This window comes from Oryctolagus cuniculus, unplaced genomic scaffold (genome assembly GCF_964237555.1).
Source record: "Oryctolagus cuniculus unplaced genomic scaffold, mOryCun1.1 SCAFFOLD_116, whole genome shotgun sequence".
NCBI classification, from domain to species: Eukaryota; Metazoa; Chordata; class Mammalia; order Lagomorpha; family Leporidae; genus Oryctolagus; species Oryctolagus cuniculus.
The window spans coordinates 147,570-167,856 of NW_027208395.1; positions in this window are offsets into that span (position 1 = coordinate 147,570).

The following is a 20,287-nucleotide window of genomic DNA, read 5'->3' on the forward strand; positions in this document are numbered from 1 at the left end:
CCGGCCGGCTCTCTCGGGGGCTGCACAGGTGTTCCCCTTAGATGTTCCCCTTAGATGTTCCTGGTGCATGCCGTCTCTCTCCTCCTTTATAGCCCTCCTCCGCCAATCCCAACTCGGCTGCCCACACGCCGAGTACGCTGCTCTCCTCCAATCAGGAGCAAGTTCTACAGTTTATTGGCTGAACTGGAGGCAGCTGTGTAGAAGCTGTTTTCTTCTCTCCCAGCGCCATATTGTGGGAGAGCAGATGCATAGAATAAGTCTTAATTCCAGTAACTTAGTCTAGTCCGAGTTGCTCCCCACAGATCCCCCTTTCTTTTTATTTTTTGGCGTTGATACGTGCCTGTCTTCGGTGTCCCGCGGCACACACTCTGCTCTGCTTGCTAGAGTAGCCACAGGTTCTTACAAGTCCTATCAATCAGGCAAACCGAATCTGGGTCCTCTCTTCGCCATGTTGTGAGGAGGTTTTTAGGCGCTGATGCGTGCCTGTGCTCGGTGCCCCACAGCGCATGCTCTGCTCTGCCTGCAGGTGCTTACAAGTCCTATCAGGCAAACCGAACCCAAGCCTTCTCATTGCCATATTGTGGGGAAACTTATTGGTGTTGATTCGTGCCTATCTTCGGTGACCTGCAGCTCATACTCTGGTCGAGCTGCCTGCTGGTGCTTACCACCTTACTAATCAGGCATACCGAATCCAAGCCTTCTCATTGCGGTATTGTGGGGAGACTATTGATGTTAATAACGTGCCTGTCTTCGGTGACCTGCGGCGCATAAGCTGCTAGCCGCCCACAGGTGCTCATCGCCTCACTAATCAGGCAGACCGAATCCAAGCTCTCTCATTGCCATGTTGAGGGGAGGCTTTATTTTTCTCTATATCTCCGGGCATTCCTATCTCTCCCATTTTACGTCTGTCTACCAACATTTCTATTTCTCTCATTTTACTTCTAAACTTCTGTTTCTCTTATCCCTGCGGCTTCCCGGCGCCCGCCCCGAGGCTGCTTCTCGGTGGCTTCCCGGCTGAGCCGCTTCAGCCCGCTTCTCTTATCTGCGCGGCTTCGCGGCTCTGCGCAGCTCGGCTTCATGCGCACACTCCGCGGTCTCGCACTAGCCCAGCGTTCCCTATCTACTTGTGCCCTGCACGCTCTCTCTGCGCACGGCAGCCTCCACGAGTCACACAGCGTAGCTTACGTCTCCGCCACTAGCATTCAATCTAAGTTCCCTGGGCTAACCTGGCGAATTCAACCCAGCTCACGTTTCCGCCCCACGGTTTGGCTTCCCGTCCTCTGCTCCCCGGGCTAATCAGACGGATCCCAACCTGGCTTATGTTTCCGCTTCTGGTTTCAACTCTTCGCCCCCCATTCCCGGGCTAACTTGAGAATCCCAAAGTGGCTTTCGTCTCCGCCTCGGCCTGCCCCTGCAGCTTCAATTTCCCTAACATTTTTCTCTACCCGGTATGTTTCCCTAAGTTTTCTTCCAACAATACTCCTCCCTCATTTCTCCTGGCTTCTCCCCACAGTCCGTATCCAAGTCTGCTTGTTCTAGCTTTCACTTTCGCTTTCGACCTTAGAGATTTCTCCCAGCTTCCCCCCGTAGTCCGTATCCGAGTCTATGCCTAGGCTTTCAATAGCTTCTTCCGGCACCTTTTTCGTCTGACTTTTCCCTAGGCTGTTTGCTAGTCTCTCTCTCCGATATTTTCCCATTTCTTCCCATTTCTTCCCTCCTAAGTTTCCTATCCGAGTCACGGCACCATTATGTCGCTCCCCCTCTTCGTGGAGGAACGACACAGGACCCTGCGCTGTTCTTTCGTCTGCTCGGCCCTCCCCGGGTTTGCTGCGGGTTCTTCCCGGGTTGGCTACCGACCCTTCCACCTCCGTGGAAGGGCGGTTCCCCCTGCCACATTCCCCACTTCCGCGGGGGAGCGGCACACCGCTAGCCGGCTCTCTCGGGGGCTGCACAGGTGTTCCCCTTAGATGTTCCCCTTAGATGTTCCTGGTGCATGCCGTCTCTCTCCTCCTTTATAGCCCTCCTCTGCCAATCCCAACTCGGCTGCCCACACGCCGAGTACACTGCTCTCCTCCAATCAGGAGCAAGTCCTACAGTTTATTGGCTGAACTGGAGGCAGCTGTGTAGAAGCTGTTTTCTTCTCTCCCAGCGCCATATTGTGGGAGAGCAGATGCATAGAATGTCTTAATTCCAGTAACTTAGTCTAGTCCGAGTTGCTCCCCACACTATTGCCCTAATGGATCTAACAGATATCTACAGAACTTTCAACCCTACATCTACAGACTTCACATTCTTCTCAGCAGTGCATGGAACCTTCTCTAGGATTGATCACATACCAGGCCATAAAGCAAGTCTCAGCAAATTTAAAAGAATTAGAATCATACCATGCAGCTTCTCAGACCACAGCGGAATGAAGCTGGAAATTAGAAACTCAGGAAACCCCAGAAAGTATGCAAACACATGGAGACTGAACAACATGCTCCTGAATGAACACTGGGTCATTCAAGAAATCAAAAGAGAAATCAAAAACTTTCTGGAAGTAAATGAAGACAACAACACAACATATCAAAACTTATGGGATACAGCAAAAGCAGTATTGAGAGGCAAATTTATAGCAAAAGGTGCCTATATCAAGAAATTGGAAAGGTACCAAATAAATGAGCTTTCAGCGCATCTCAAGGACCTAGAAAAACTGCAGCAAACCAAACCCAAATCTAGTAGGAGAAGAGAAATAATTAAAACCAGAGAAGAAATTAACAGGATTGAATCCAAAAAAACACTACAATAAATGAGTTGCCTGACACTATAACTGAGAAACCTATCTCTGTTGATCCTGTACCCTAGTCCTCCACTATTGAAAAATCTCAATACTGGAAGAATAAATATTTTTGCATCTCAGCTCAGATACTGGTACACCTAACACTGATGCAGAAAGAATCAGTCTTCTTTAGGAAGACATTTTAAAATAGAGGAAGTCATTATATTTTATTCAGGTTTGATCTGAGGGGTCCCTGTGAAGAGGCAGGGGCGTAGATTTAATTTCCCTTTGGTAACTAACACAACTAACACCTGGTGGGAAGGTAAGGGCCAGAGATGTTTTTTCTTCTACTACAGTTAAGTATCTGTCTGGAATCACCAGCTCTCTACCCAGTTTATATCCATCTCTCTCTTTCTCTCTCTCTTGCACACACACACACACACACACACATTTTTCTTTAAGTAGTCATCTGGATGTCTGCAAGGTACAGTGCTGATAGGGGCAGGATACATTATTTAACTCTAAACTGAGCATAATGAATATGAAGAGTTACAAAGAGTGTAGAGAGGCCTGCAGTACTAGCTCCATGTGGGAGCCACTTAGAGTTTCAGCTGCTCCACTTCTGAGTTAGCTCCCTGCATGGCCAGGGAAAATAGTGGAGGATGGCCCAACTTCTTGGGCCCTTGCAACCGCGTGGGAGACCTGGAGGAAGCTCCTGGCTCCTGGCTTTGGATCGGCCCAGCTCCAGCTATTGTGGCTATTTGCGGAATGAACCAGTGGATAGAAGCTCTCTGTCTCTGTCTCTCTCTCCCTCTCTGTCTCTCTGTCTCTCTCTCTCTCTCTCCCTCTCTATGTAGAGACCCCTCAAAAGATGATCAAACAATTCAAGTGACCCTTAACTCTAAATAGCTGAGGTAGTTATAAAATAATATGCAGAGACTAACATTTTGTTAAAATATATTTTAGTTGCCTATTTAAACAAGCCATATAACTTAAAGTTTAACAGCAAGGAAATAAAATACTTCCATTTTATAGGTGAAAAATTTGAGGCTCAGGAGTATAAGCTACTTATTTAACTTTATCATTATCAAGGATAGGTGTGCAACACAGATAAGTGTGACTATGAAACCCGTAGAGTTTCCTTGAATCAAAACCATATTCAACTGATATTCGGATAAGATGCTCAGGTTGAGAGGAAGGAAATGACAGTGATATGAAAAATACCTAACCCTGAGCCTATAGACTCAAAAGATTCCAGGAACACCATTACTACATAATTTCTCCTCCACAACTTTCAGCAGATCCTTCCATTATTTAAAAATGAAACTTATGAGAATAGTGTATTTCACCAGGTCTCAGGCTCCCATTGTGCGAAATTCAAGGAAGGGGATGAACTCGAATGTCAAGAAAATCATCAGCAAACCAGAATAGAAAAAAGGAAGAAAAACAGAAATTTTCAAATCAGTTCTCCTCATCTTTTTTTCTACCAACAACCACTTACTTCTTGCAAACTTGACAAAAGAGACGAGAAAAATTCTCTTAGAAGCTGGTGTATCTGAGCTTGGGGGCAACAAGAATGGTGATAGGACTCTCTGAAAGTGGCCTGTGCGTGAGAACCTGCAAACTCCAAGCCTGGAAAGTCAGCATTTCTTCAGAGTCAGAAGGAAACTCAGACTGAGGAGATTAACTCAGGGCCTAGAGCCTTGGCCTAGGAAGAGTTTTATTGTGGATTTGAAACTTCTTGAGATCCGAAGTCCAGGAACTCTGGGTATTTACTCGAGCATAGGAGCTGAATCAATCACTCTAGGACTCTGGGGATTTCCTTGTAAAATCATTTCAGGGCACAGGAGACTACACAGAGAGTTTGAGGTCCTGTCCCAGGAGCCTGATTAGAAATCTGGGCAATTAGTAGAACAAAACTCTTTAACTTTGGTTACTGACTAAAAGAGTTGCTTGAATCTTAAAAACTGAAATGTTTGTCAACAAATCTAAGAATGCAGAAGAAACATGTAAAATAAAATAATTATTTTATTCTAAAAAAAAAAAAACACTACAAAAAATCAGCCAAGCGAGAAGCTGGTTTTTTGAAAAAATAAACAAAATTGACACCCCATTGGCCCAACTAACTAAAAAAAGAAGACAAAAGACCCAAATCAATAAAATCAGAGATGAAAAAGGAAACGTAACAACAGACACCACAGAAATAAAAAGAATCATCAGAAATTACTACAAGGACCTGTATACCAGCAAACAGGAAAACCTATCAGAAATGGATAGATCCCTGGACACATGCAATCTACCAAAATTGAACCATGAAGACATAGAAAACCTAAATAGACCCATAACTGAAACAGAAATTGAAACAGTAATAAAGGCCCTCCCAACAAAGAAAAGCCCAGGACCAGATGGATTCACTGCTGAATTCTACCAAACATTTAAAGAAGAACTAATCCCATTTCTACTCAAACTATTCAGAACAATCGAAAAAGAGGGAATCCTCCCAAATTCTTTCTATGAAGCCAGCATCACCTTAATCCCTAAGCCAGAGAAAGATGCAGCACTGAAAGAAAATTACAGACCAATATCCCTGATGAACATAGACGCAAAAATCCTCAATAAAATTCTGGCCAATAGAGTACAACAACACATCAGAAAGATCATCCACCCAGACCAAGTGGGATTCATCCCTGGTATGCAGGGATGGTTCAACATTCGCAAATCAATCAATGTGATTCACCACATTAACAGACTGCAAAAGAAAAAACCATATGATTATCTCAATTGATGCAGAGAAAGCATTCGATAAAATTCAACACCCTTTCATGATGAGAACTCTAAGCAAATTGGGTATAGAAGGAACATTCCTCAATATAATCAAAGCAATTTATAAAAAACCCACAGCCAGCATCCTATTGAATGGGGAAAAGTTGGAAGCATTTCCACTGAGATATGGCACCAGGCAGGGATGCCCACTCTCACCACTGCTATTTAACATAGTTCTGGAAGTTTTATCCAGAGCCATCAGACAAGAAAAAGAAATCAAAGGAATACAAATCGAGAAGGAAGAAGTCAAACTATCCCTCTTTGCAGACGATATGATTCTGTACTTAGAGGATCCAAAGAACTCTACTAAGAGACTATTGGAACTCATAGAGGAGTTTGGCAAAGTGGCAGGATATAAAATCAATGAACAAAAAGCAACAGCCATTATATATACAAGCAATGTCACGGCTGAGAAAGAACTGCTAAGATCAATCCCATTCACAATAGCTACAAAAACAATCAAATACCTTGGAATAAACTTAACCAAGTACGTTAAAGATCTCTACGATGAGAATTACAAAATCTTAAAGAAAATAGAAGAGGATACCAAAAAATGGAAAAATCTTCCATGCTCATGGATTGGAAGAATCAACATCATCAAAATCTCCATTCTCCCAAAAGCAATTTATAGATTCAATGCAATACCAATCAAGATACCAAAGACATTCTTCTCAGATCTAGAAAAAATGATGCTGAAATTCATATGGAGGCACAAGAGACCTCGAATAGCTAAAGCAATCTTGTACAACAAAAACAAAGCCGGAGGCATCACAAGACCAGATTTCAGGACATACTACAGGGCAGTTGTAATCAAAACAGCATGGTACTGGTACAGAAACAGATGGATAGACCAATGGAACAGAATTGAAACACCAGAAATCAACCCAAACATCTACAGCCAACTTATATTTGACCAAGGATCTAAAACTAATTCCTGGAGCAAGGACAGTCTATTCAATAAATGGTGCTGGGAAAACTGGATTTCCACGTGCAGAAGCATGAAGCAAGACCCCTACCTTACACCTTACACAAAAATCCACTCAACATGGATTAAAGACCTAAATCTATGACCTAACACCATTAAGTTATTAGAGAACATTGGAGAAAACCTTCAAGATATTGGCACAGGCAAAGAATTTCTGGAAAAGACCCATGAGGCACAGGGAGTCAAAGCCAAAATCAACTATTGGGATTGCATCAAATTGAGAAGTTTCTGTACTGCAAAAGAAACAGTCAGGAGAGTGAAGAGACAACCGACAGAATGAGAAAAATATTTGCAAACTATGCAACAGATAAAGGGTTAATAACCAGAATCTACAAAGAGATCAAGAAACTCCACAAAAACAAAACCAACAACCCACTTAAGAGATGGGCCAAGGACCTCAATAGACATTTTTCAAAAGAGGACATCCAAATGGCCAACAGGCACATGAAAAAATGTTCAAGGTTGCTAGCAATCAGGGAAATGCAAATCAAAAGCACAATGAGGTTTCACCTCACCCCGGTGAGAATGGCTCACATACAGAAATCTACCAACAACAGATGCTGGCGAGGATGTGGGGAAAAAGGGACACTAACCCACTGTTGGTGGGAATGCAAACTGGTCAAGCCACTATGGAAGTCAGTCTGCAGATTCCTCAGAAACCTGAATATAACCCTACCATTCGACCCAGCCATCCCACTCCTTGGAATTTACCCTAAGGAGTTTAAATTGACAAACAAAAAAGCAGTCTGCACCCTAATGTTTATTGCAGCACAATTCACAATAGCCAAGACCTGGAACCAACCTAAATGCCCATCAACGATAGACTGGATAAAGAAATTATGGGATATGTATTCTTTAGAATACTATACCGCAGTAAGAAACAACGAAATCCAGTCATTTGCAACAAAATGGAGGAATCTGGAACACATCATGCTGAGTGAAGTAAGCCAGTCCCAAAGGGAAAAAAAATACCATATGTTCTCCCTGATCGGTGACAACTGACTGAACACCAAAAAGGAAACCTCCTGAAGTGAAATGGACACTATGAGAAATGGTGAAATGGTGACTTGATCAGCATAGCCCTCACTGTTAATGAACAACTTAATACATTATCCCTCTTAGTATTTTTTTGTCTGTTCTACTTAATATGACTGGTTTAATTCTTTAATTATCTCACAGTTAATCTTAAGTGTTGAAAATTAACTGAAAAGTGATCCCTGTTAAACATAAGAGTGGGAATAAGAGAGGGAAGAGATGTATAATTTGGGACATGCTCAAGCTGACTTGCCCCAAATGGTAGAGTTAGAAACATACCAGGGGATTCCAATTCAATCCCATCAAGGTGGCATGTACCAATGCCATCTCACTAGTCCAAGTGATCAATTTCAGTTCACAATTGATCATAATGAAAGGACTAAGAGTCAAAGGGAGCACATAAACATGTCTAGTACCTGCTAACACTAACCGATAGAATAAATAAAGGGGAGAGTGATCCAACATGGGAAGTGAGATACTCAGCAGACTCATAGAATGGCGGATGTCCTAAATAGCACTCTGGCCTCAGAATCAGCCCTAAAGGCATTCGGATCTGGCTGAAAATCCATGAGAGTATTTCAGGCATGGAAAGCCAAGACACTCTGGCAAAAAGATCTCTGTGAGTGAGATCCCAGTGGAAAGAACAGGTCTTCAAAGAAGGAGGTACCTTAAGAGTCGGAGAACTCAAGGGGCTTCCAAAGCCTTGGAAACTCATGACTGGTGCATAGGGAGATTACTGATGTCATAGACAGGAGTGTCAATTTGTAAATTCAACAACAGGAGGCACGGTGCACTTACTCCTCATGTAGGATCTCTGTCCTTAATGTGCTGTACATTGAGGCTTAATGCTATAACGAGTACTCAAACAGTATATTTCACTTTGTGTTTCTATGGGGGTGCAAATGGTTGAAATCTTTACTTAATGTATACTAAATTGATCTTCTGTAAAAAGAAAAAAAAGAAAAGAAATTATCAATTCCCAACTTGACTCTCACTGGGATTAAACATGACAATAGGTCTGATCTGATTTCATCATCATTTAAAAAAATCATCTATTATTTTTCACTTTATGTTTCTGTGTGGGAGCAAGCTGTTGAAATCCTTACTTAAGGTATACTAAGCTGATCTTCTGTATATTAAGATAATCGAAAATGAATCTTGATGTGAATGGAAGGGGAGAGGGAATGGGAAAGGGGAGGGTTGTGGGTGGGAGGGTCGTTATGGGGGGGAAGCCATTGTAATCCATAAGCCGTACTTTGGAAATTTATATTCATTAAATAAAAGATAAAACAAGAAATTATGCCATTGTAAAAATTAAAAGAGTGAGGGTAGAACCTCAGTTTTCCTCAGGGAAAAAGAGTAGGATAGAAACCATCATTATGTGCATAAAACTATACATATGAAACACTTGAACTATGTTCCCATCATATAAATGTAAAAATCAAGTGATCGCTGTTAAATATAAGAGTGGGAATAAGAGAGGGAAGAGATGTGCAATTCGGGACATGCTCAAGCTGACTTACCTCAAACATACCAGGGGATTCCAATTCAATCCCATCAAGGTGGCATGTACCAATGCCATCTCACTAGTCCAAGTGATCAATTTCTGTTCACAATTGATCATAATGATAGGACTAAGAACCAAAGGGATCACATAAACAAGACTAGTGTCTGCAAATACTAGCTGATAGAATGAAAAAGGAAGAGAACGATCCAACATGGGAAGTGAGATACACAGCAGACCCATAGAATGGCAGATGTCCTAAACAGCACTCTGGCCTCAGAATCAGCCCTTAAGGCATGCGGACCCGGCTGAAAAGCTCATGAGAGTATTTCAGGCATGGAAAGCCAAGACACTCTGGGGAAAAAAAAAAAAAAACCTAAATGAAAGATCTCTGCGAGTGAGATCCCAGTGGAAGAACGGGTCATCAAAGAAGGAGGTAGCTTTCACTGAGGGAGGAGAGAACTTCCACATTGACCATGGCCTTGTCTAAATATGATCAGAGTCAGTGAACTCAGGGGGCGTCCATAGCCTTGGCAACTCATGACAAGAGCCTAGGGTGATTACTGAGGCCATAAACAAGAGTGTCAATTTGTTAAGTCAACAACAGGAGTCACTGTGCACTTACTCCTCATGTAGGATCTCTGTCCTTAGTGTGCTCTACATTGAGATTTAATGTTATAACTAGTACTCAAACACTATTTTTCACTTTATGTTTCTGTGTGGGAGCAGACTGTTGAAATCTTTACTTAATGTATGCTAAATTGATCTTCTGTATATAAAGAGAAATGAAAATGAATCTTGATGTGAATGGAAGGGGAGAGGGAGTGGGAAAGGGGAGGATTGTGGGTGGGAGGGACGTTATGGGGGGGGAAGCCATTGTAATCTATAAGCTGTACTTTGGAAATTTATATTCATTAAATAAAAGTTAAAAAAATCAATTAAAATTCAATTAAACAATATAAAAAGAATACCAGCTTGGTTACTACAAGGAATAAAGTGACTGATAAAAGAATTACCCCACATTAAATAAAAAGCAAAGATGTATCAAATTTTTTAAAAAAGTATAAAGATCTATTTTCAGTATACTTAATGATTATTAGCTGACCTTACTCTAAGTAAAAGAGTTCAACAAATAGTATGAAGAGAAAAAAATGGTAAAAGGCTCAATATCCACAAATGGTTTTAAAAAAAGTACTTAAAAGATAAATGTGTGAGGAACCATCGATTCCAATCTTTTTTTTTTTTTTTTTTTTTTTTTTTTTTTTTTTTTTTTTTACAGGCAGAGTGGACAGTGAGAGAGAGAGAGACAGAGAGAAAGGTCTTCCTTTGCCGTTGGTTCACTCTCCAATGGCCGCCGCGGCTGGCGCGCTGCGGCCGGCGCAGCGCGCTGATCCGATGGCAGGAGCCAGGAGCCAGGTGCTTTTCCTGGTCTCCCATGGGGTGCAGGGCCCAAGCACCTGGGCCATCCTCCACTGCACTCCCTGGCCACAGCAGAGAGCTGGCCTGGAAGAGGGGCAACCGGGACAGAATCCGGCGCCCCGACCGGGACTAGAACCCTGTGTGCGGGCGCCGCTAGGCGGAGGATTAGCCTAGTGAGCCGCGGCGCCGGCCCCGATTCCAATCTTTTTAGAACAGCCAATTTGGATTTCCCCATAGAAGCCCTGAGTAAAAAATTACAGTGGGAAACAAACTGATTGATGTCTTAATAGACCCTGGACACTCCTATTTAAAGTAAAACATTAATCTTATTTTAAGGACTTTCAGTCTATTATAATCATAGGACTATCTGGGTAGATAAAACATTGACCATTCTTAGAACCATTAAAATGCAAACTTGGGGACTGTGCAGAAAGGATCTTTTGGCAAATGCCAGAATATCCTAAACCTCTCCTCTGCTGAGACCTCCAATTCAAATTTAAATGCTCAACTAACTTTTTCATCAGGACAAGTCAACATTAATATTTCCTGAGAATAGGCTTGGAACATTCTGATAGTCCTCACAGGAATGCTTGCCAAAGAAGAGGACTTCTTTCCCCAAAAATGTTAAGGGAGATCTAGACTACTCCTATTCAGGTTGATCTTATCTATGGACCAGCCCTTGACAGAGCCAAACCTGAAACTCTTCACGGACAGAGGCAGAATCATGAATCATGGTAAATGTCATGCCAGGGATGGGATAATAACTTTCTAGGAGGCCCTTGAGGTCAGAGTCCTACTACCAAGGAATTCAACACAAAAACAAACATCATTGCCCTTACTCAAGCTTTCCCTCTGGTGAATATCTACGTCAACTCAAGGCAAGCTTTTTCATTCTCTCTCTCTCTCTCTCTCTCTCTCTGTGTGTGTGTGTGTGTGTGTGTGTGTCTTTCTCTCTGACCTATCTCTCCCTTTCAATTAGAGTTAAAATAGCAAATCTATAAAGCATACAATAAAATAATATATTTAGGGCAAAGAGGAAGCTATAAGCTACACTGGAAAAAGACACATTAATAGGGACAAATAAGTTAATCAGTTTGACAGGTGTAGTCTCATCAATTACTGTAAATGGCACATTTTAACAATAGAATACTTTTTAAATGTTTCAGAAAAGCATCTAAACTAGTAATCTGTAACTATGTAAGCCTGCATTCAAAAAAGAATATAAGAAATGGGGCCGGCACCTTGGCTCTCTTGGTTAATCCTCCGCCTGCAGCACCGGCATCCCATGTGGGCGCAGGGTTCTAGTCCCGGTTGCTCCTCTTCCAGTCCAGCTCTCTGCTGTTACCCAGGAAGGCAGTGGAGAATGGCCCAAGTGCTTGGGCCCTGCACCCGCATGGGAGACCAGGAGGAAGCACCTGGCTATTGGCTTCAGATTGGCGCAGCGCCGGCCATGGCAGCCATTTGAGGAGTGAACCAGAAAGGAAGACCTTTTTCTCTGTCTCTCTTTCTTACTGTCTAACTCTATCTTTCAAATAAATAAAAAAAAATTTAAAAAAGAATATAAGAAATGAATCATGTGTAGGCATTTAACAGAAAATATTTATAACATACAGACACTAACAAAAATTGTTTTACTTTAGGAAAGTCAAACTAGAATTAAAAATGAGTGTATTCAAGAATCAATATTGAGCAAAGCAGTAGATAATCATATTTTAAATCTTAATAAATGTTCATTGAATGTAAAAATGTTAATTGTAATCATGACTAATTAAGATTTAAGTCCTGTAGATAAAAGCCTGGAAGCTAAAAGCCAAATGACAGTTCTATGAATTATTAAGATTTAAGTGTTATGTTAAATTGTTTAAATCTTTCTGTCTGTTGTTTAGGAAAAGATTGAAACTGCAGATAGGATTTAGACATTCGAAATTAATTATACGAAGGCGTGCTAATATAATCCACACTGAGGTTACTCCCATCTCTCTCCATTTATTGGCTTCAGTAACCTTTCTCACTGACATTCCATGCAATAAAGATCATTCTGAAAATAAATTATATGAAAATTGTAGCGATTGTTAGGTCAATAAAGCACAGCAACAGTTTCAAGTTATTTAAATGAATAATTATCCTAAAATGTTTGAATATAAATGAATAATTACACTAAAATATTTTCCTTGTGCACAAAGAAAGGAGGCTAACAAATGAGTCAACATTCCAAATTAAACCATTCCAATTAAGGTGTAGATTTTCCATCATCTGTCATTTAATATAGCTGAACAAGAATTCTAGGAGAGGTTAATAATGATAACATGGTTTCAGGATAAGAGAAAATATAATCAGGAAGAAATGAGGGAAGTTACATCACAGATTTACCTGAGTGTACGTTACTTGTGTGTCTGCACACGTGCATGCATATCCATCCACCTCTGTGTTTGTGATTTTGTTTGGCTACTCCTGTGTGTATGATGATCTAAGTTCATCATTCATTCAACAAATATTTACATATCCCTTCCCAAAACACAAACATTATGCTACTTTCTGGTGATACAATGCCGAGCTTTTATTTTCTGAGGTGGGTGAGAGAATATTTATTAGACATGCCCAGGGTGAGGAAAAGAACACTGAGCTATTCTGTGTTCAAGCATTGTGTGAAAACCCATTTACTCACAATAGCAAGAGAGAATAAACAAAAATCAAAATGTTAGTTTTGTGAAGCTAACTCCAATATTAAAGTGTGAAGAAAAGTTCATAGTAAGAAGAGACTGAAGGATAAGAGATGTAATCGTTTTAATTGAAGACGGAATATCTGCAATAAATGAAGTCATACAATTTGGTGTGCTGCCCAGAGAGTTTGCCCTGGAAATTTGGGGGTGTTGTGGAATAGTAGTGAGCCAATAAAGAATATCATCACTCCTCTGTACACATAAATAAGGACTTCAAGTCATATGGCCAGAGTAGAAACCTATAAAATATTTACGCAGAAACATCTATAACTCTGTAGGTTGGGAAACTATATACTTATTTAGATTATTATACAGAGGTATGCACCATTCAGGGAATGGAATTTGACCTAGTGAGTACCACTACATAATAATGAGAAGCTAGAGAAAGCATATAATTCCTAATCTCTAATAAAGCTTTTTCTTTAGCCAGTTCTCCTCAACTGAGGAAGAGGCCTTCACTCAGTCATCCATGAGGGCACAATTGTCTTTCTACTTGTAGAGACTCCAAATAAAGAAGTAAATTTGCACTTCTGTTACTCCAAGATGAAAATACAGAAAGATTCTGCTTACGAATCAGCACCTTAAATATGTCATCAATCATTTAACCCATTGCTCCCAACCACAATCTCTCAATGCACCATTAAATAAACTGAAGGAATAAATAAAGAGATTTATTTTTAAAAATGACTCACTAGTGACTAGATTGGCAAATTCTAACATGTTGCTTTAGATTTAGAATTCTACCATGGAAGGGTACAAATAAAACTTAATTGATTATCTTGATTTTTAAATAGCACAGATTGTATGAAATACATCCTAATTTATTGACTTGCTAGTAACAGCTTGGCTGTTGCTTTCTGATCTGTATCTAAATGAGAATAGAAATCATGCTTTCAAATCAATATTAACAAATAAAGGATGATAAAAGTAAATATTTGACAATGATAACATGCAATAACTTTCATAACACTAGTGATTATTACTAAATATTTTTATTGCTAAATTAGAGTATGCAAATAAGTAAGATTTTTGTTTACCAATACACTCAGCCCATGAACCAGTTAAATACCAAACTCCCAACTAGGAAGGGCAAGGAAAAGATTGGTCTTTCTCCTGATCACTTCCTGGTACAGAATATATGTTTCATTTTGATTGTCTGATTCTGGTTTATCATGTTCTAACCTGATGTTTTACCCATTAAGAAACAAATGACTACAGGTTGTGACTTCAAAGCTGCACTGACTTCTACATAAGAAAGAACAGTGGGCTGGCAGAATAAGTTACCTCTTGTATTCCATGCTAAGCAAAATAGTGAAAAAAAAGAAATAAAAGTATTTACTAAATTTTAAGGAAGAAAGAATTATCTCTATACTAAATTCAAAACAATTGAAAGGTAGAAAATCCTTTCAAACCCCTTCTATGATGTCAACATCACCTTAATTCCTAAACCAAAAAAAGATACAAAAGAGAAAGAGAATGATAGACCAATATCCCCAATGAACGTAGATGCAAAAATCCTCAACAAAATACTAGCTAAGGTCATTAACCAGCACCATGGGATTTATTCCTGGTACGCAGGCACGCTTCAACATTCAGAAACCAATAAATATATCACATTAACAAACAGAAGAACAAAAACTCTATGATTATCTCAATAGATGCAGAGAAAGTGATAAAAATCCCAACATCCTTTTATGATGAAAACCATAAGCAAGTTGGGTATAGAAGGAACAATACCTCAACATAATCAAGGCAAAAGTGGAAACATTTCCACTAAGATACAGAACCACAAAAAGATAGCCACCATCACCACTGCTATTCAATATAGTTGCAGAAGTTTTAACCAGAGCCATTAGGCAAAAAAGGGGGAAAAAAGGAAAAGGAGCAAGTCAAACTACCCCTATTTGCAGATGACATGATTCTATATATGGGAGAATCGAAAGACTCTACTAAGAGACTATGGGAACTCATAAAAGAGTTTGGTAAAGTAACAGGACATAAAATTAACACAAAAAATCCATAGCCTTTTTATACACAGACATTTTCATGGCTGAGAAAGAACTTCTAAGATCAATTCCTTTAATAGCTTAAAAAAAAAACTCGGAAAAAATTAACCAAGAAATTCTAGGATCTCTGCTACAAAAATTTCAAAACATTAAAGAAACAGAAGAAGACAGAAAAATGCAAAAATATTCCATGTTTGTGGATTGGAAGAATCAGCATCATGAAAATGTCCATGCTACCCAAAACAATTTACAGAATTGATGTTATCCCAATCAATATGCCAATGATATTCTTTCTCAGATCTAGAAAAAGTGGATGCTAAAATTCAAAAGAACCAAAAAAGCAAAAGCAATCTTATACAACAACAATGAAGCCAGAGGCATCACATTCTCAGATCTCAAGACATACTACAAGGCAGTTATAACCAAAACAGCCTGGTACTAGTAAATAAAACAGATTTGTAGACAAGTAGAACAGAACAGAAATTCCAGATATCAATCCATGCATATACAACCAACTTATTTTTGACAAAATGGCTAAAATCAATACCTAGATTAAGGACATTCTCTGCAACAGATGGTGCTGGGAAAACTAGATCTCATGTGCAAGAATATGAAATAAGACTCCAACCTTGGCCGGTGCCGTGGCACAGTAGGTTAATCCTCCGCCTGCAGCATCAGTATCCCATATGGGTGCCGGTTCTAGTCCCAGCTGCTCCTCTTCCAATCCAGCTCTCTGCTGTGGCCTGGGAAAGCATTGGAGGATGGCCTGAGTGCTTGGGCCCCTGCACCCATGTCAGAGACCTGGAAGATGCTCCTGGCTCCTGGTCAGATCAGCACAGCTCCAGCTGTTGTGGCCATTTGGGGAGTGAATCAATGGAAGGAAGACCTTTCTCTCTGTCTCTCCCTCTCACTGTCTGTAACTCTTTCAAATAAAATAAATAAAAATCTTTTTAAAAAAGTCTCCTACCTATACCTTTCACAAAAATTCACTCAAAATGGATCAAGGAACTGAACCTATGCATTGGCACCATCAAATATCTTGAGAATATTGGAAAAACTCTGCAAGACATTAGCATGGGCAAAAACTTCTTGAAAAAAAAAATCTCAGAAGCACAGGCAACCAAAGTCAAACTTGAAAAATGGGATTAAAATAAGTTGAGAAGCTGCTGCACTGGAAAAAAAGAATACTCAGCTATGTGAAGAGACAACTAACAAAATGGGAGAAAATATTTGCAAATTTGTAACTGATAAAGGATTAATATCCAGAATCTATAAACAGGTCACTAAACTCAAAAACAACAAAACAAACAATCCAGTTAAGAAATAGACAAGGCCGGTGCCGCGGCTCACTAGGCTAATCCTCCCCCTTGCAGCGCCGGCACACAGGGTTCTAGTCCCGGTCAGGGCGCCAGATTCTGTCCCGGTTGCTCCTCTTCCAGGCCAGCTCTCTGCTGTGGCCCGGGAGTACAGTGGAGGATGGCCCAAGTGCTTGGGCCCTGCATCTCATGGGAGACCAGGAGAAGCACCTGGCTCCTGCCTTCGGATCAGCGTGGTGTGCTGGCCGCAGCGTGCCGGCCGTGGCAGTCATTGGAGGGTAAACCAACGGCAAAGGAAGACCTTTCTCTCTGTCTCTCTCTCTCACTGTCCACTCTGCCTGTCAAAAAAAAAAAAAAAAAAGAAAAGAAAAGAAATAGACAAAAGACTTGAACAGGCATTTTTCTTTTTTCCTCTTTTTCAGAGGAAAGCTTTATTGTCAGTTAGGAAAAGCCCGAAGGCCAGGGAGAGAGGGCAAGAGTAAGAGAGAGAGGAAGTCAAGAGAGAGACATCAAGTGAAAGAGAGCATAAATTTATCATTGTTCAGTAAATTACCTTATGATTATTGTAAGGCCACCACAAAACACACCAAACACCAGAGTTAAGGGAAAGGCTTATTTTCATGTGGGGGAAGCCTGACGGGCTGGGGGTAAGGGCAAGAGAGTAAGAGAGGAATCAGGAGGGCACTTGTATGGGAAGCAGGTCCTGTTATACCTTTGCAGGGGGACTGGGAAGTAGGAGCATATATTTCTGTACTATTTTATATCACCCTCCCCTGAGACCACAATGATTTCTGAATATTCTTTCCAATCAGATAGATCCCTGCCTTTGGGACCCAATATACTTTGGTAGCCCTTCACCACACCTCCATAAAAATACTGAGTGACTTTGTATCTAGTTAGGCTATTCTACATTTTCTGAGCTCCAATTCGATTATCATGCTGCTTCTCCTGACCAATCCCCATGTCCATCCTGGCCCCCTGTAGGACATTCTCATCACACATCACTTAGAGCACACCATCCATTTCACCTTCCCACATTTAAACATCACAAATTCTCATCTCACAGGAAATCTGGCTTTGCCTGCTCCCTGTCTTCCTCCCCCTATAACATTCTCCCAACCCCAAGTCTACGAGTCAAAACTAGAAGAGCATCATTCTTGGAAACCAGATCATTGACCCCTCTGACCACCAGTCTCACTTGGTAAATAATAATTTCTCTCCCCCAGCTAATGGCAAATACACATAACCAGTCCTGTTTCCAGGCTCCCTCATTCACTGTGTGTGTCCCTGACTCTTCTAAGCCCAACTCCCACTTCTGTGCAGACCATCCTCCTCCACAGTATAGCTTATCTCTTTGGAAACCTACCTCAAAAACTAGGATGACACAATGCCTTTTTCCAAATACAAGTTACTTACATAAATAAGAGATTTTCTTTCTTTGTGAGAGTAACATTTACCTCTGCTTCCCAACTAACTACACCAACACTTACATTCTTGTCTATCTGCTAATGCTAGTTTAGCCAAAATAACCAATCTACCACTTTCTCTATCCACAAGTATTCCCTGCAGAACATCTGTCACCCTAATGTTATTGGGTAACTTTAAGCCACAATTCATTTGTTGGGTTCTTGTCTTAAGTTTAGAGAAGCATTCTAAATTCAGATACAAACAAGATGGGCAACGTGGTAAAGTTCAGGATTTATTTGGGGAAGTGAGAGAAATACACAGGAATGTGAGAGCTTTATTAAGGGAAAGGGGCCCAAGAAGGTAAACCAGGAGTTCCATACCAGGCTCTTCCAGAGAGTGGACCAGAGACTGCAAGCAAGAGAGGGCACAGGGATAGGAGTGCACCTAGAGGTGGCACATGAAAGCAGGCACGAGAAGAGGGAAAAGATATATGAAAGCGCACAAAAGGTATATGAGAGAGCAGGGTGGGCCCAGCGTGCTCCACACCTCTTACTCATTTCTAATCGGGAAGTGGCTACATGGCCTAGTTGACAGGTGGACAGGTGGGTGGAAACAGCCGAGACCAAGTAGGGGCAAGAGGGTTGTGGTCTCCAGCTCATGAACCTAACCAATCTAATCCTATCTCCCTGGTCAGGTCCCATATCACTAACACTCCTCCTAGGCAGCTTGTGATTTGCTACCTGAGTGTGTACAGTGGTAAGAGGACTAGCTAATCCCTAATACCAGGCATTTTCTTTATTTTTTTAGAAATATATATTTATTTACTTGAAAGGCTGAGTTACGGAGAGAGAGGGAGAGAGAGGGAGAGAGAAGGAGGTAGGGGAGAGAGAGAGATGTCTTCCATCTGCTGGTTCATCCCCACATGGCTGAAAAAGCCCAAGCTGGGTCACACCAAAACTAGGAACCAAGAATTCCATTGAGGTCTCCCACATGGAAGGAGGGGAGCCAGTACTTCAGCCATCATCCAGTCATTTCTCAGGAGCATTAGCAGGGACCTGGATCAGAAGCAGAGGAGCCAGATTTGAACCGGTGCACATATGGGAACCCGGCATTGTAGGTGGTAGCTTAACTCTCTATGCCACAAAGCCATCCCTACTACTAGGACCTTTCTAAAGATATACAAAAAAAAGGAGTTCTCTGTTTATTTCTAAGGAAGAATGCTGTTTTTATGCAAACCAATACGGTCTTGTCCATGACGCTTCTCACGAGCTGACAGACAAGACACACAGAATTTGACAATGGATGTCTAACCCTTAGAGCAGCTGGTTTTGAAAATCACTCTGGCTACCTTGGTTTGGCCCCTTCCCACTCCCCTTATAATGGCTTTCTTCTTCAATCTCGAGAGCCATGCCTCCGTCAGTCGTGAGAGTGGTTTGTTCACTCAGTGGTCCAGAACCTCACGCAAACCATGCCAGCGACATCCTCCTACTGTGGGACATCTGGTACTGGCCACTGCCTTAAAACCGTCAGTTCCCGTGGGACTGGGGAGGGAAAGGAAAATCACCTCCCTGACTATGCAGCGTCTCAGCAGGAAGCATCCCCTGAGACTGCCTTCTCCCGTTTCCCGGTTCCTTCCCTTTCTCAGGAACATATTTTGCATGAAATACCCCAAGTCGTTTTACTTTCCATTCCTTTCTTTACATACAAAAATGCTGGACTGTTACGACTTGTTAGGTTATAGGGGATACAAATGATTAACTCTGCACCTGCTAAAAATGGGTTCAAGCGAAATGACCTGAAGATAAATACTGTGGTATTTAGTTGCCGAAGATTCTGCTCATTTGACTCTAACTTTTACAGCTCCTTGCCAGAGATATCCTGGGCTGATAAAACCATGCAGTATGTATTGTTGACTTTTTGAACACCTGACAAGAGGGCTTTTTTGCTCATCCAGGCCCAATTTATCAAGGTAGATACAGATCTCTGTAAGAATACATATCCTTTCCCAGGCAAATAACATCAAAGGACAGCTGCTCATAACCCAGACCTCCCAGCTTCCTGTCCAGGTGAGTTAAATCATCTTTATCTTGACTATGAGGGTATTTCAAAAAGTTCACAGAAAAAAATAAATGATAAGTACATTTCAGTGCAAAAATTTTTTAAAATCCATGCATTTTGAAACAACTTTATGCCAAAATATTGACTGTTAAATGAAATGAATTAACTTTACAAACACAAAAACAAATGACAATTTTCAAAGCTCTGTTAAACTGAATTTATCAGTTAACTGCCCTCCCCCAAAAATCTTTAGTCT